Source organism: Pristis pectinata, chromosome 44, assembly GCF_009764475.1.
Source record: "Pristis pectinata isolate sPriPec2 chromosome 44, sPriPec2.1.pri, whole genome shotgun sequence".
NCBI lineage: Eukaryota > Metazoa > Chordata > Chondrichthyes > Rhinopristiformes > Pristidae > Pristis > Pristis pectinata.
This window is the reverse complement of record NC_067447.1, coordinates 1,074,579-1,089,639: the sequence shown is the minus strand read 5'-3', so window position 1 is coordinate 1,089,639 and position 15,061 is coordinate 1,074,579. Positions and strand designations below refer to the sequence as shown.

Below are 15,061 nucleotides of genomic sequence, written 5' to 3'. Positions count from 1 at the left end.
TCGGAATGATTTGAATTTCCGAATTTGCAAATGACGCCAAGTCTGGAGGCCGGGTGAAGGAGGTGTAAGCAGGAAGGTAGAATGGGCTGGGGATCCGACGCGTAAGGTTCATACGAAGTGTAAGAGCAGAGAGTGCAAATTCTGAGTTTGCAGAGAATGCAGAGAATTCTCTGAGAATGCAGAGGGAGCACAGCTCTGCAGCGTGCGGGTGGTCCCCCCCAAGGACGGTCCACAACGGAGTAAAACAGAACTGTGCAGAAGCCTGTCCACAGACCCAACCTGTGGGCCTCATGCCAAACATAATCCACCGAACGCAATAACTGTTAAAACTTGTTGCTGGGGTGGTGCACGGGAGTCGCATTAATACGAGCCTTAAAACGCTGATTATGCATTTATTTCCTGGGTGCAAACTTGCAGGCGTTATGAAAAATGACCAGGGCGAGTTGATTACTCACTGCCAACCGCGGTCCACTCCTTAACTTGCCAAGAGCCGAGTATTTCAAATGGCGTCTTCTAAACTCTGTGTCTTTTTTCTATCTGCCTTCAGTGCACCGCCTGGAAGTAAACACGACGGCTGGAAAGTAAACGTATTTCTTGCTTATATTCCACTGACTGCAACTGGGATATCCTGCAATAGCGGCGCTTATTCTCCAGCCCGTCTGCGCGCTTGCCTGGAGCAGTTTGGGGTCAAGTGCGGCACAAATGGAAAGTCACTCGGATCATCTCCCCCTCCCCTCACCCCACAATGCCTGGGGTGACGTTGCTGAACGCATGCAAAGCAGCCTGATGTTTAGACAAAGGTTAAAGGATAAACTAACAAGAGGCAGATGGAGAGGATGGTTTAAAACAAAATAAGAGCACGCTGCAGTGTTAAGGTTTCACGGAATGCACCCAAGGTAGGACATATCAAGATTTATCAGACACATAGAACATGGAACATAGAACACAACAGCACAGTACAGGCCATTCAGCCCACAATGTTGTGCCGACATTTTATCCTGCTCTAAGATCTATCTAACCCTTCCCTCGCACGTAGTCTACTATCTTTCTGTCATTCATATCTCTATCTAAGAGTATCTTAGATGTCCCCAATGTATCTGGCCCCACAAGCTCTGCCGGCAGTGCGTCCCACGCACCCACCACTCTGTATAAAAACCTTACGCCTGACATCCCCCTTATACCTTCCTCCAATCACCTTAAAATTACATCCTCTCGTGTTAGCCATTGTCGCCCTGAGAAAGATGTCTCTCACTGTCCACTCGATCTTTGCCTCTTATCATCTTGTGCACCTCTATCAAGTCACATGACATCCTCCTTCTCTCCAAAGAGAAAAGCCCCGGCTCGCTCACCCTATCCTCATAAGACATGCTCTCCGATTCAGGCAATATCCTGGTAAATCTCCTGTGCACCCTCTCTGAAGCTTCCACATCCTTTCTGTAATGACGCGACCAGAACTGAACACAATACTCCAAGTGTGGTTTGACCAGAATTCTATAGATCTGCAACATCACTTCGCGGCTCTTGAACTCAATCCCCCGACTAATGAAGGCCAACACTCCATACGCCTTTTTAACAAACCTACTGAGCTGCGCGGCAACCTTGAGGGATCTGTGGACGTGGACCCCAAGATCCCTCTTTTCCTCCATACTGCTAAGGGTCCTGTCATTAACCTTGTATTCTACCTTCAAATTCGATCTACCGAAGTGTATCACTTCACACTTATCAGGGTTGAACTCCACCTGCCACTTCTCAGCCCAGCTCTACATCCTATCAATGTCCTGTTGTAATCTGCAGCAACCTCCTACACTCTCCACAACACCACCAACCTTTGTATCATCAGCAAACTTACTAACCCACCCTTCTACATCCTCATCCAATTCAGTTATTAAATCACGAAGAGCAGAAGTCCCAGAACAGACCCCTGCGGAACATCACTGGTCATCGACATCCAGGCAGAATACGCTCCATCTACAACCGCCCTCTGCCGTCTGTGGGCGAGCCAGTTCTGAATCAACACAGCTAAGTCTCCCTGGATCCCATGACTCCTGACTTTCTGAATAAGCCTTCCATGAGGAACCTTATAAAACACTTTACTAGAATCCATGTACACCTCATCCACTGCTCTACCTTCATCAATGTGCTTTGTCACATCCTCAAAGAATTCAATCAGGCTCTTGAGACATGAACTGCCCCTCACAAAGCCATGCTGACTGGCCCTAATCAGTCTGTGCTTCTTTAAATGCCCATAAATTCTGTCTCTAAGAATCTTCTCTAGAACAGTGCCTGGATTCGAGCACTTCTGTGTCATAGAGAGATTGGAAGCCTGGGTTGTTTCCCAAACGTGAATCTGATCGAAGTCTGTAAGCTTTGGAGACACGTAGCTTGGACAGGTTGTCAACATTAGTTCTTCCCAAACAACCTCCCCTCCCACCCTTCTCCAGAGTAGGGTATCGAAAACAAGAGATCTCCAGTTTCACCCCAAACCCCGAAGACCTGCGGATCGTCGATTAAATGCCCGCTGTAAATTGCGCCTGGCCTGTCTGGGTGATGTGCTGTAGTAGGATCGAGAGTTGAGTGGGTGGGGAGGTATCGAGTTGTTGGGACTGTGGGGAGAATCCAATGGGGTTGGTGTAAATGGGTGAGTGATAGTCGGCACATGCGAAGTGCGCTGAAGGCGCTGTTCGTCTGCACGACAGCTGGGATCTGAACCCACTGAACTGTCATTTCCCAACAGCACGAACGGCGGAAAAGGCTTCAGAGAGTTCAGAGATTTCAGTGTTCTGGAGATGAAAAAGAAGAGAATAAGTGACATTGTGGGAGAGATGTAGAAACAGAAAGAGAGAAAGAGAGAGGAAGTGGGGAGAGAGAGAGGCTCCTGGCGGTAAGAAAAAGCCTACGGCACCTGGTATTCCCAGGCGGTCTCCCATCCAAGTACTAACCAGGCCTGAGCCTGCTTAGCTTCCGAGATCAGACGAGATCGGGCGTTTTCAGGCTAGTATGGCCGTAGGCAGTCACCACCCGCTTCTCACAGCACTTATCGGGCATCCTCACACCGACAAGCTGTCCCACACCGCTGCCTTCTCCCCAAACTGCTCCGCATTTATTTATCAACTTCACCTCAAACACATTGCACTGTACTTGTTTCCATCTCACACGCCTCCTCTGTCCGACTCTTCCGGATGATCACCCCTCCTACCCCCGATTGCAAACCCTCTGCTTCACTCCAAACCGCAGCTGAAAACAAAAACCCGACCCTGACCTGCGATTCTGAGACATCCTCAACTCTCACACGTCCTGATTCGTCTCAGACTCAGTGGGGAGAGCGCGAAAGAGGAGACAGAACCAACTGGATACAGAGTGTGTTTTCGGTTATCAGGGAGAGAGAAAGGTGGGGGTGAAAGAGAGAGTGGGTGAGTGAGTGAGTTAGTGAAGTGCAGAGAAAGAGAGAGAAATGAGAAAGATTTTCACGAGCAGAGAGACAGTAACAGAGCAGATCAAAGTACAATACATTGAGAGACAAAGATAATAAAAGAGAGAGAGGGAGGGAATGACTGGTAAACATACGTTGATAGATCGACAGTCACTCAGACAGAGAGACAGACAGATAGACAGACTGTAGATAGACAGACAGACAGACAAGACAGAGAGATAGACTGACAGACAAGACAGACAGACAGACAGATAGATAGACAGAAAGACAAACGGATAGACAGACAGACAGATAAGTAGATACATAGATACATAGATAGAGAGACAGACAGATAGATAGATAGACAGACAGATAGATAGATAGATAGATAGATAGATAGATAGATAGATAGATAGATAGATAGATAGATAGATAGATAGATAGATAGATAGATAGATAGATAGATAGATAGATAGATAGATAGATAGATAGATAGATAGATAGATAGATAGATAGATAGATAGATAGATAGATAGATAGATAGATAGATAGATAGATAGATAGTTCCTTCTTCCTGACAGACCAATTCGTCAATACGTTTATCTTTCTCTCATCCTTTCACAATGAACTGGTGCTCTGATTCCCATCCCCCTGACAATCTAGTTGTACCCGCACCCCCGAGCAGAATTAGTGAATCTCCATGGTCCTTCCTTGCGAAGACAGAAGGAGGGAGAGAGATAGAGATAGAGCGACAGACAGACAAAGAATAGAGATGGACATGGAGATCGGGGTACATTGGGTGGGAACAGATGAAAGGAGAGAGGGAGAGTCAGGGGTAGAGCAGTCGAGAAGAACAAATGTGTACCGCCAGGGGGCGGAAAGGGGGATACAGAGGGAGCGGGGTAGGGAGAACGAGAGACAAAGAGAAATCAGGAGAGAGACGGAGCTGCTTAATGTGTGAATTGGAGTTAATACATGACCATGATGGTTCATTGCTGACCTTTACATATCACACAGAGTCGCATTAGTGCTTGAGCATCTTCCTTTCTTTGGTTGTCGGTGAGAGACGTTAGCACCTCTTTTCACAATTTCTTGAATAAATCTGGCTGACAAATTGGTGCCGACGTCAGCTTTGACATCACCAGCTCTTTTTTTCTCGTTATCTCCGGACTATGCGCGGACCCGCGCAGTGGCGAGGTCAGAGTGGTGAAATGGAGACGGGTTCACGGCTGGTGCCTTGGTCAGGAATTCACCCAACCCACAGAGAAAAGAAATAGAACTAAAGTTAAAACCCAGCCGCATTTATAAAGGATATTGAGGGAAAGAAGCCAACATGAGGTTGCAAATTAAACAGGAAGTACTGGAGAAATTCCACACGACCAAAGTCATGGAGACGGCTGCGGTGTGTGGGCAGCGTGTCTGTGCGAGGATGCCCGATAAGTGCTGTGAGAAGCGGGTGGTGACTGCCTACGGCCATACTAGCCTGAAAACGCCCGATCTCGTCTGATCTCGGAAGCTAAGCAAGCTCAGGCCTGGTTAGTACTTGGATGGGAGACCGCCTGGGAATACCAGGTGCCGTAGGCTTTTTCGTACCGCCAGGAGCCGCTCTCTCTCTCTCCCCTTCCACTCTCTTTTCTTCTCTCTATTTCCACATCTCTCCCACAATTTCGCTTATTCCTTTATTTTTCATCTCCTCCAACACTTTGGAAAGCTCTGCACTCTCAATACCTCGCTCCTCTCGCTTCCTTCACCAATCATGTCAATGCGTAATAGCTTAAAATTCACTTCGCCTTGACTGCAGCTTCAACTGACGGGAATGTCGGAACGTGTGTGGGAACACTCAACGTCCTATGAAATCTCCTGTCTAAACCCACCCCGCCCACCTCACCCAATATTCCTCTTCATCTCTCCTGCTCTCAGATATCCCTCCCATTCTCTATCTCAGTCTCTGCCTGTATCTCCCTAATTCGTTCTCTCTCATGCTCTACGTCCCCTCTCCCGCTGACAGATTCTCTCTGTTACTCTCTGTCCTTCTTTCCGCCTTTCTCTCTCTGTCCCTGTATCTCTCTGTCTCTGTCTCTCTCTCTGTCCCTGTCTCTCTCTCTGTCCATCTCTCTGTCTCTCTCTCTGTCACACTCTCTCTCTGTCCATGTCTCTCTCTCTCTGTCCTTGTCTCTCTCTCTGTCCATCCTTCTGTCTCTCTCTCTGTCAAACTCTCTCTCTGTCGCTGTCTCTCTCTCTGTCGCTGTCTCTCTCCCTCTGTCCCTGTCTCTCTCTGAACAGCGAAGTCATTCTCTGTTTCACTTTCTGTCTACTCTCTCTCCCTTCAACTGTCACGTTCTGCTCCTCTGTCTCTCTCTTTCTCTCCCTCTTCCCGTCTCTTTCTCTCTCTCCAAATATCTCTTCCCCTCCCTCTCTCTTTCTCTGGCTCTCTCACTACCCCCGTCTCTCTCTCCGCCTCTCTCCATCTCACCCGTCTCTCTCTGGCTCTCGCCCTCTCCCCTTCTCTCTCCCTCTCTCTCTCACTTTTTGTTCCTGCCTCTTTCTGTCTCTCTGTCCCTCTCTCTGTATCTCTCTCTTCCTGTTTTTCTTTGTCGCTCTCTCCCTCTCCGTCCATTCCCTCTCCCCGTCTTTCCATCCCTCTCTCTCCGTCTCTGTTTCACTGCCATCGCACTCTCCCCATCTCCATGTCTCTCTCTTTCCTTCTGTCTCTCTCTCTCTCTCGCTCTCTCTCACTCTCCCTTTCACTGCCTCTCTCTCGCATTCTCACTTTGGGCATGTCCGGAATTGAGGGAAGAAACAGGGAGAGAGCTGAGGACCCGTCAGAAGACAGGTGCATTGGGAGCCAGAGCGATGTGCTGGGGGAAAGGTGAGAGAGAGGGAGCATGCGGTGTGATGTGTGAAGCTGGGTGGTGTGAGCTGTGCGCAATGTGCGTGAGAATTGTAGGTGAAGGCGGTGTTTTTGTTGTGAACAGCGGTTGTGAGTGAATCCGAGGGCTTGTAATGGGGTGTAAGAGGTGGTGGTAATGTCAGGGTGAGAAAGAGGAGATGTTTAAGGAAGCAGCGTGTAAGTTGTTAAAGGGTAAAGTTGCAGTTGACAAGGAGCCGTGCGAGGAAAAGGCAGCGGTGTGTGGGCAGCTTGTCGGTGTGTGGATGCCCGATAAGTGCTGTGAGAAGCGGGTGGTGACTGTCTACGGCCATACTAGCCTGAAAACGCCCGATCTCGTCTGCTCTCGGAAGCGAAACAGACTCAGGCCTGGTTAGTACTTGGATGGGAGACCGCCTGGGAATACCAGGTGCCGTAGGCTTTTTCGTACCGCCAGGAGCCGCTCTCTCTCTCCCCCATCTCCCCTTCCTCTCTCTCCATCGACATCTCTCCCACAATTTCGCGTATCCTGTTATTTTTCATCTCCTCTGACACAGTGGAAAACTCTGCACTCTCGAAAAATCGTTCCTCTTGCTTACTTCACCAGACTTTACCAGGTGCCGTAGGCTTTTTCGTACCGCCAGGAGCCTCTGTCTATCTCTCTGGCTCTCCCCTCCCTCTCTCTTTCTCCCTTTCCCTCTTTCTGTTTTTGCATCTCTCCCACAATTTCGCTTATACCCTTATTTTGCATCTCTACAACACTGAACTCTCTGAACTCTCAATACGCCTCGCCTCTTCCTTTCTTCTGCAGTTCTCTGAACGTGCAACAGCGAAACCTTAATCTTAACCTTGACTTCAGTTTCATGTGAAGGGAGGGTCAGAACCTGTGCAGGAAAGCTGAACGTCCTGCTGAGTTTTCAGTCTAACTTTCTCTCTTTCTCTGTCTTTCGCGTTCTCACTCTCTCACTTGATTTCTTTCTTTCTCGCTCTCTCTCTCACTGCCTTTCTCCATACCCCACACCACCCCCCCCCCCCAATCATTGCATCTCTCCATTTCGCTCTCTGACTCTCTGCCTGTGTGCACATCTCTCTGTTATTATCTCTCTCTCTCACTCTTGGATGTCATCCCAATTCCGTCTCACTTTCGTGACTCTGTCTCTCTGTCTCTCTCTCTCTCAGTCTGTCTGTCTGTCTGTCTATTTATCTGTCTATCTGTATGTTTGTCTCTATTTGTCTCTGTACCTACATAGCTATCTCTCTTTCTCTCTCTCTCTCTCTCTCTCTCTCTCTCTCTCTCTCTCTCTCTCTCTCTCTCTCTCTATCTATCTATCTATCTATCTATCTGCCCCTGGATATCTCTCTCATTTCCCTCCCCCCTCTCATTCTGTTTCTCTCTGACCCTAAATATCTCTCTCAGTTCTCCCCCGTCTCTCTCTTTGTCTCTCTCGCTCTCTTTATCTCTCTCTCTGAATCTACCTCTCCCCCTCTCGCCGCCTGTCCGTCTGCCTCTCTCACTCTTCCTCCAAGTGTATCCTTTGCTTATTCTTGCGCCGTGAGCTTCCGTGTGTCTATCCCTTTCTTTAACTGTTTCCCTCTCTCAATCTCTTTCTCTCCCCCCTCTCTCTGTGCAAATCTCCGTGTTAGCCACACTGCGCCTGTCTCAGTGTCACTGTCCGTGAATAGCTGTGTCAGTTCATATGAAGTTGTCAAAGGTGTATTTGCAGTTAAGAAGAGGCGGTTAAGATGTCAAGAAACGGCGTGCAATTAGTAAAAGCTGACGTTGCATTTCATGTGAAATCTCTCAATTTCAGAGATGTGCAGAGTGAGAATATGAGAGCGAGAGAGGGGGTGTAGCGGGAGAGAGATGGAGGGACAATCAGAGAGAGAGAGATAGAGTGAGACACGGAGAGAGCGAGACGGAGAGAGAGAGGGAGACAGAGGGAGATGGGGGAGAGGGCGAGAGAGGCAGTGAAAGAGAGAGGGAGAGGGAGGCAGAGAGAAACTGGGGAGAGGTTGAGAGACGGACTGAGAGACGGAGAGGGACAGGCAGATTGAGAGACAGAGATAGGGATAGAGAGAGAGACAGGGACAAAGAGAGAGAGAGGGGGGGGGGAGAGATGGAGAGAGGCCGAGAGGCAGTGAGAGGGAGACGAAGAGAGTGGCAGAGGGAGATGCGTGAGAGGGATAGAAGGAGAGAGAGACGGGGTGAGGGAAGGACAGAGAAAGAGAGAGTGAGTGGCAGAGAGAAACATTGGGAGAGAGAGAACGAGACAGGAAGAGGAAGAGAAAGGGAGAGACAAGGAAAGAGAGAGGGAGAAGAAAGAGGGAGAGAAAGAGGGAGAGAAAGAGAAACGGAAAGAGAGAGGGGGAGTGAGAGAGAGAGAAAGAGAGAGGGAGAGAAAGGCAGAGAGAGACATTGGTTGAAAGCGAAAGAGACAGCAAGAGGGAGAGAAAGAGAGAAGGGGCAGAGACAGAGAGACGGAGAGAGGCAGAGAAGAGCAGAATGAGCCAGTGGAAGGGAGAGCGAGAGTAAGAGAGATAGAAATAGAGAATGACAACTGTATTTAGTGACAGACGCAGGGACAGAGAGAGAGAGAGAGAGAGAGAGAGAGAGAGAGGACAGCGAGAGAGCGAGACGGAGAGAGAGAGAGACGGAGAGAGAGGCGGTGGAGAAGGAGAGACGGAGAGAGAAACCGGGGGATGGAGAGAGAGAGAGAGAGAAAGAGAGAGGGAGAATGAGACAGAGAGAGATATTGGGAGAGAGGGAAAGGGTCAGGAAGAGAGAGAGAGAGACAGGGACATCGAGACAGAAACAGAGAGAGAGAGAGAGAGAGAAGCAAAATGAGACAGAGTGGAAGGGACAGAGAGAAAGAGGGAGACAAATAAAGATTGACATCGGTAAACAGTGAGAGACACAGGGACAGAGAGAGAGAGAGGGAGAGAGACACGGGGGATGGGAGAGTGAGGGAAAGAGAGGGAGAGAGAGGCAGACGGATGTTGGGAGAGGAGGAAAGAGAAGGGAAGAGGGCGAGAGAGTGAGAGAGAGAGAGAGAAAGACCAGAGAGAGACAGAGAGCAACATGAGACAGAAGGACAGAGAAGGAGAGAGAGAGAGAGTTGTAGAATGACCTCAGTATTCAGAGAGAGAGAAGGACAGAGAGAGAGGAGAAGGACACAGCGAGAGACAGGGAGAGAGTCAGTTGGCGGGAGAGGAGAAATGTAGCATGAGAGAGCACGAACGAGATATACGGGCAGAGACTGAGAGAGTGGGAGGGATATCTGAGAGATGGAGAGAGATAGAGGAGTATGGGGTGAGAGAGAGAGAGAGAGAGAGAGAGAGGGTGGAGGGGTTAGACAGGAGATTTAATAGGACGTTGAGTGTTCCAACACAGGTTCCGACATTTCCGTCGGTTGAAGCTGCAGTCAAGGCGAAGTGAATTTTAAGCTATTACGCATTGACATGGTTGGTGAAGGAAGCGAGAGGAGCGAGGTATTGAGCGTGCAGAGCTTTCCAAAGTGTTGCAGGAGATGAAAAATAAGGGACTAAGCGAAATTGTGGGAGAGATGGCGATTTAGAGAGAAAAGGGAGTGGAGAGAGAGAGAGAGAGAGGCTCCTGGCGGTAAGTAAAAGCCTACGACTCCTGGTATTCCCAGGCGGTCTACCATCCAAGTACTAACCAGGCCTGAGCCTGCTTAGCTTCCGAGATCGGGCGTTTTCAGGCTAGTATGGCCGTAGGCAGTCACCAGCCGCTTCTCACAGCACTTATCGGGCATCCACACACCGACAAGCTGCCCACACGCCGCCCCCTTTTCCCCACACCTCTTACCCCCTAGCACAAACCGTCTGCTTCACTCCAATCCGCTGCTCACAACACAAACTCTACCCCTGACCTGCGGTTCTGACACATCCTCATCCCTCACACGTCCTGATTACTCACAGACTCAGGGGGGAGATAGAGAAAGGAGCTTCCAGAGCCTAATAGGGACAGATGGGGTGTTATCGGACATGAGAGAGAGAGAGAGAGAGACAGAGAGAGAGAGAGAGAACACGCGGGATAGAGACAGAGACAGAAAGAGAGGGAGGTTGACTGGAAACTCAACAGGACGTTCAGCTTTCCTACAGAGGTTCTGACATTCCCTTCACATGAAGCTGATGTCAAGGTGAAGTTCATGTTTCGCTGATACATATTCACTAGTGTGCTGAATGAAGGAAGAGGAGTGACATATTGAGAGTTCAGAGAGTTCAGTGTTGTAGAGATGTTGTAAGGGAATAAGCGAGATTTGGGAGAGATGCAGAAACCAGAAAGAGGGAAAGAGAGAGAGAGAGGGTGAGGGGAGAGAGCGGCTCCTGGCGGTAAGAAAAAGACTACGGCACCTGGTATTCCCAGGCGGTCTCCCATCCAAGTACTAACCAGGCCTGAGCTTGCTTAGCTTCCGAGATCAGACGAGATCGGGCGCTTTCAGGCTAGTATGGCCGTAGGCAGTCGCCAGCCGCTTCTCACAGCACTTATCGGGCATCCTCACACCGACATGCTGCCCACACACCGCTGCCTTCTCGCCACACCGCTCCGCATTCACTTATCAACTGCAACCTCGGACGAATTGCACGCTGCTTCTTTCCATCTCAGACGCCTCCTCTGTCCGATCCTTCATGATGATCAGCCCTCTTACCCCCAGTAAAAACCCTCAGCTTCACTCCAATCTGCTGCTCACAACACAAACTCCACCCCTGACCTGCGGTTCTGTCACATCCTCATCTCTCACACGTCCTGATGACTCTCTCAGTCAGGGGGGAGAGGGAGAAAGTGGAGGAGACAGAGCCAATAGCGAGTGAGAAAGAGTGATGGGGGATGTGGTTATCGGAGATGAGAGAGAGACAGAGAGAGAGAGAGAAAGGGAGAGAGAGAGATGGTGACAAACACACGACATATATAGATAGATAGAAAGATAGACAGTCAGTCTGTCAGAAAGACAGACAGATAGAGAGATAGATAGATAGAGAGAGAGAGAGATAGATAGACAGACAGACAGACAGACTGACGGGCAGGCGGACAGAGAGAGACAGGCAGACAGACAGATAGATAGAGTCACGGAAAGAGACACGGAATTATGATGATGTCCACGAATGACAGAGAGAGAGCGAGACAGATGTGCACGCAGCCAAAGAGTCAGAGAGCGAAATGGCGAGATCTACAGTGGAAGAGGGTCAAACCATTTCTACTGACAGCTCTCTGTCCTTGGTTAACTGCCAACTAACTAACCTTATCCAGGCTTGCTTGCTTGCTTGTTCTCAAGGAAAGACATGGGAACTTGTCTTTCTTTGAAATCATTGTTTCATAATGTATCCCAAAGCTGCAGGCAGGGAAACTTTTAAGCTGATAGGTGCTTCGGGTTATCGCCTAGAACATGCTGAGAAACGTCTGTATTTGTGTATTTTTTTTTGCTGTCACGTATATTTTAACTATAAAAATGAGTGTAATCCTTTGCTGAGCAGAGTATCGGAAGTCCGCTTTTAGGAGTCTGAGCTCTCCATGATATCATGCTACAATAAAGGTTTTCTGAAGCAGACGCCCTCGGGGTCCGAGTAACCCTTTTCCACAACAGATACATATGTGCAACGATTTGGGTGGGTGTGGAGAGAGAGAGAGAGAGAGAGAGAGAGAGAGAACAAACGAGAGAGAGAGAAAACACGCGGGAGAGAGACAGAGACAGAAAGAGAGGGAGGTTGACTGGAAACTCAACAGGACGTTCAGCTTTCCTATAGAGGTTCTGACATTCCCTTCACATGAAGCTGATGTCAAAGTGAAGTTCATGTTTCGCTGATACATATTCACCAGTGTGCTGAATGAAGGAAGAGGAGTGACATATTGAGAGTTCAGAGAGTTCAGTGTTGTAGAGATGTAAAATAAGGGAATAAGCGAGATTGTGGGAGAGATGCAGAAACCAGAAAGAGGGAAAGAGAGAGGGAGGGGAGAGAGTGAGAGAGAGCGGCTCCTGGCGGTAAGAAAAAGCCTACGGCACCTGGTATTCCCAGGCGGTCTCCCATCCAAGTACTAACCAGGCCTGAGCTTGCTTAGCTTCCGAGATCAGACGAGATCGGGCGTTTTCAGGCTAGTATGGCCGTAGGCAGTCACCAGCCGCTTCTCACAGCACTTATCGGGCATCCTCACACCGACAAGCTGCCCACACACCGCTGCCTTTCCCCACACCGCTCCGCATTCACTTATCAACTGCAACTTCACCTCGGACAAATTGCACGCTGCTTCTTTCCATCTCACACTCCTCCTCTGTCCGACCCTTCCTGATGATCACCCCTTTTACCCCCAGTAAAAACCCTCAGCTTCACTCCAATCCGCTGCTCACAACACAAACTCCACCCCTGACCTGCGGTTCTGTCACATCCTCATCTCTCACACGTCCGGATTACTCTCTCAGACTCAGGGGGGAGAGGGAGAAAGTGGAGGAGACAGAGCCAATAGAGAGTGAGAGAGAGTGATGGGGGATGTGGTTATCGGACATGAGAGAGAGATACAGAGAGAGAGAGAGAGATGGGGACAAACACACGATATATATAGATAGATAGAAAGATAGACAGACAGACAGATAGATATATAGATAGATAGATAGTTAGACACATACAGACAGACAGGCAGGCAGTCAGACAGACAGACAGACAGGTAGACAGACAGATAGATAGGCAGACAGACAAACAGACATGGTGTCAGTCAGACAGGTAGATAGATAGATAGATAGATAGATAGATAGATAGATAGATAGATAGATAGATAGATAGATAGATAGATAGATAGATAGATAGATAGATAGATAGATAGATAGATAGATAGATAGATAGATAGATAGATAGATAGATAGATAGATAGATAGATAGGTAGGTAGGTAGGTAGGTAGGTAGGTAGGTAGGTAGGTAGGTAGGTAGGTAGGTAGGTAGGTAGGTAGGTAGATAGATAGATAGATAGACAGACAGACAGACAGACAGACAGACAGACAGGCTGTCAAACAGAGATAGATAGATAGATGGACAGACAGGCAGTCAGACAGACAGACGGACGGACAGACAGATAGATAGATAAACAGATAGATAGACAGATAGACGGAAATAAAATGATGTCAGAGAAAGAGACAGAATAACAGAGAGATGTGCACACAGGCAAAGAGATAGCGAAATGGAGAGATGTACATAAATGCATTGAGTAAGGGGACAGAGGGAGTAGTGGAGAGGGAGACAGTGTGAGAGAGGGAAAGAGAGAAAAATATTTTTAGAGAGAAAGAGGGGAGAGATAAACGAGAGAGAGAGAGAGAGAGAGGAACGGGAAAGAGAACAAGCAAGAGATAGACAGGCAGCCAGACAGATAGAGTTAAAGGGACGTTCAGCTTCCCCAGACGGGTTCTGACATTCCCTTCACAACAACCTGAAGTGAAGGTGAAGATGATGATTCTCTGATACACATTCACTGGTGTGCTGAATGAAGGAAGAGGAGTGACATATCGAGAGTTCAGAGAGTTCAGTGTTGTGGAGATGAAAAATAAGAGAATAAGCGAAATTCTGGGAAAGATGGAGAAACAGAAAGAAGGAAAGAGAGAGGGAGAGAGAGAGAGAGAGAGAGAGAGCGGCTCCTGGCGGTAAGAAAAAGCCTACGGCACCTGGTATTCCCAGGCGGTCTCCCATCCAAGTACTAACCAGGCCTGAGCTTGCTTAGCTTCCGAGATCAGACGAGATCGGGCGTTTTCAGGCTAGTATGGCCGTAGGCGGTCACCACCCGCTTCTCACAGCACTTATCGGGCATCCTCACACCGACAAGCTGCCCACACACCGCTGCCTTCTCCCCACACCGCTCCGCATTCACTTATTAACTTCAACCTCGAACAAATTGCACGCTGCTTCTTTCCATCTCACCAGCCTCCTCTGTCCGATCCTTCCTGATGATCACCCCTCTTACCCCCCAGTACAAACCCTCAGCTTCACTCCAATCCGCTGCTACAACACAAACTCCACCTCTGACCTGCGGTTCTGAAACATCCTCATCTCTCACACGTCCTGATTCGTCTCAGACTAAGGGGGGAGAGAGAGAGGAGGTGGAGGAGACAGAGCCAATAGAGAGTGAGAAAGAGTGGTGAGGGATGCGGTTATTGGATATGAGAGAGAGATACAGAGAGAGAGAGAGACAGAGAGAGACAGAGAGAGATGGTGATAAACACGATATATATAGATAGATAGACAGACAGACAGACAGACAGACAGACAGACAGACAGACAGACAGACAGACAGATAGATAGATAGATAGATAGATAGATAGATAGATAGATAGATAGATAGATAGATAGATAGATAGATAGATAGATAGATAGATAAGATAGATAGACAGACAGACAGACAGACAGGCAGTCAGACTGACAGAGAGACAGATAGATATATAGATAGGCAGACAGACAGATGGATAGATAGATAGATAGATAGATAGATAGATAGATAGATAGATAGATAGATAGATAGATAGATAGATAGATAGATAGATAGATAGATAGATAGATAGATAGATAGATAGATAGATAGATAGATAGATAGATAGATAGATAGATAGATAGACAGACAGACAGACCGACAGACAGACAGACAGACAGACAGACAGACAGACGAGTTCTGGCATTTTCAGGCTAGTGAGGAGGTTGGCAATCACCGCCCACTTCTTACAACACTTAATGGGCCTCTACGATCAGTATACAAGACCAGTTTTTCACTGTACCTTGGTACAAGTGACAATAATAAA

At 48.4% G+C, this 15,061-nt stretch overlaps 6 non-coding genes and 1 pseudogene across 6 annotated transcripts; 2 read left to right on the top strand and 5 right to left on the bottom strand.

Moving 5' to 3' along the window:
- Positions 1–2,890: 2,890 nt before the first annotated feature.
- Positions 2,891–3,009, bottom strand: LOC127566710 (5S ribosomal RNA). Its single transcript, XR_007955795.1, has one exon. It is a non-coding gene; the product is annotated as a 5S ribosomal RNA (ribosomal RNA).
- A 1,865-nt stretch (positions 3,010–4,874) lies between these two features.
- On the top strand, positions 4,875–4,993 carry LOC127566701 (5S ribosomal RNA). Its single transcript, XR_007955787.1, has one exon. It is a non-coding gene; the product is annotated as a 5S ribosomal RNA (ribosomal RNA).
- Positions 4,994–6,598: 1,605 nt separating this feature from the next.
- LOC127566706 (5S ribosomal RNA) lies at positions 6,599–6,717 on the top strand. Its single transcript, XR_007955792.1, has one exon. It is a non-coding gene; the product is annotated as a 5S ribosomal RNA (ribosomal RNA).
- Positions 6,718–9,903: 3,186 nt separating this feature from the next.
- On the bottom strand, positions 9,904–10,012 carry LOC127566707 (uncharacterized; annotated as a pseudogene).
- A 625-nt stretch (positions 10,013–10,637) lies between these two features.
- On the bottom strand, positions 10,638–10,756 carry LOC127566703 (5S ribosomal RNA). Its single transcript, XR_007955789.1, has one exon. It is a non-coding gene; the product is annotated as a 5S ribosomal RNA (ribosomal RNA).
- A 1,527-nt stretch (positions 10,757–12,283) lies between these two features.
- Positions 12,284–12,402, bottom strand: LOC127566700 (5S ribosomal RNA). Its single transcript, XR_007955786.1, has one exon. It is a non-coding gene; the product is annotated as a 5S ribosomal RNA (ribosomal RNA).
- Positions 12,403–13,924: 1,522 nt separating this feature from the next.
- LOC127566699 (5S ribosomal RNA) lies at positions 13,925–14,043 on the bottom strand. Its single transcript, XR_007955785.1, has one exon. It is a non-coding gene; the product is annotated as a 5S ribosomal RNA (ribosomal RNA).
- Between the last annotated feature and the right edge of the window lie 1,018 nt (positions 14,044–15,061).